The sequence below is a fragment of the Salvelinus sp. IW2-2015 genome, unplaced genomic scaffold (assembly GCF_002910315.2).
Source record: "Salvelinus sp. IW2-2015 unplaced genomic scaffold, ASM291031v2 Un_scaffold2457, whole genome shotgun sequence".
NCBI classification, from domain to species: Eukaryota; Metazoa; Chordata; class Actinopteri; order Salmoniformes; family Salmonidae; genus Salvelinus; species Salvelinus sp. IW2-2015.
Genome location: NW_019943775.1, coordinates 79,260 through 80,821, shown reverse-complemented (window position 1 = coordinate 80,821; position 1,562 = coordinate 79,260). Strand labels below are relative to the sequence as shown.

Genomic DNA, 1,562 nt, shown 5'->3' with positions numbered 1-1,562 from the left:
TTTAAACATGACAACCTGTGGAAAGAGAGAGAAGTACACAAAACATCAACATGACATCTCTCCATCCATGCTTGACTGCCAGCTAAGCTTCTCTGTGATGTTTCTCTGTTTCAAGAGACTAAATTTACTATAATATTCAGACACACCCGGAACAGACAGAGAGGAACACACACACACTTCTGCTATGTAAAGCCGTGTTAGTCAAAAGTCTGATTTGGTATTCTCTTCAAATTCCATCATATTGCGACACAAGTCAGATTTAAATTAGCATCAGCTGAGTTGGCCAGAGAAACTATTATCCACAAACACCGGGAAATTGACTTTTAAAGCAGGTTAGTGTGAGTATCACATGTGGGCCTGGTTTCTTCCTCAGCGTCTTAATCACGCTGGAGCGCCAGCGTTCAGCACAAACACAACCTGAACTGACCCACGTTCAGCACACACACAACCTGACTGTAGCGACCACAAAACGCAGACCTACATTTGAGTCCCGCTGGCAAAGAAAAACAACTGAAGAAACTAACATGCTTCCAAATGGCACCCTATTTCCTATAGTGCACTACTACCCATAGGGTGCCTGTTCAAAAGCTATGCACTACTACCCATAGTGTGTCAAAATAGTGCACTACTACCCATAGGGTTGTGTCAAAACGTACTGCACACTACCCTATGGGGCCTGGTTCAAAAGTAGTGACTACTACCCATAGGCTCTGGTTAAAAGAGGCACACTTCCATAGGGCTCTGGTCAAAGTAGTGCACACTACCCATGAGCTCTGGTAATAAGTAGTGGCATATCACCATAGGGCTCTGGTCAAAAGTAGTGCACTACCCATAGGGCTCTGGTCTAAAGTAGTGCACTACCCAAGGGCTCTGGTCAAAGTAGTGCACTACTACCCATAGGGCTCTGGTCTAAAGTAGTGCACTACACCATCAGGGCTCTGGTCAAAAGCTAGTGCAGACACTAACCCAAGGGCTCTGGTCTAAAGTAGTACACTACCCATAGGGCTCTGGTCTAAAGTAGTGCACTACTACCCCATAGGACTCTGGTCTAAAGTAGTGCACTACCCACAGGGCTCTGGTCTAAAGTAGTGCACTACCCACAGGGCTCTGGTCTAAAGTAGTACACTACCCATAGGGCTCTGGTCTAAAGTAGTGCACTACCCTATAGGGCTCTGGTCTAAAGTAGTGCACTACCCACAGGGCTCTGGTCTAAAGTAGTGCACTACCCATAGGGCTCTGGTCTGCACTGAATAGGTTGTCTGTCTGGTCCAGTTCTTTACAGGGCATCGCGCAGATAAGAAGACCTGGTTTGAGGCTCGGGACTTCTGCAGGGGGATTGGAGGAGACCTACTCAGCATCCACAGTTCTACAGACCTCCAGTCTATGCATCATGTGTAAGTTCTTCAACCTCACTTAAACACTCAGATATGCCAACACACACCTTTATCGGTTAGCAACGATTCCAGCCCTCAATAATCTTTGACAGGTCTAATTCTAGGATCCAAAGAGTCAACCTATAAAAGTTTAATAACATGTTTGTTACCTATAAAGGTTTAGTAACA

The 1,562-nt window shown here is 45.6% G+C and overlaps 1 pseudogene; it reads left to right on the top strand.

The window, feature by feature from the left end:
- LOC112073999 (macrophage mannose receptor 1-like) overlaps positions 1-1,562 on the top strand; it is a 61,281-nt pseudogene that overhangs the window by 17,820 nt on the left and 41,899 nt on the right.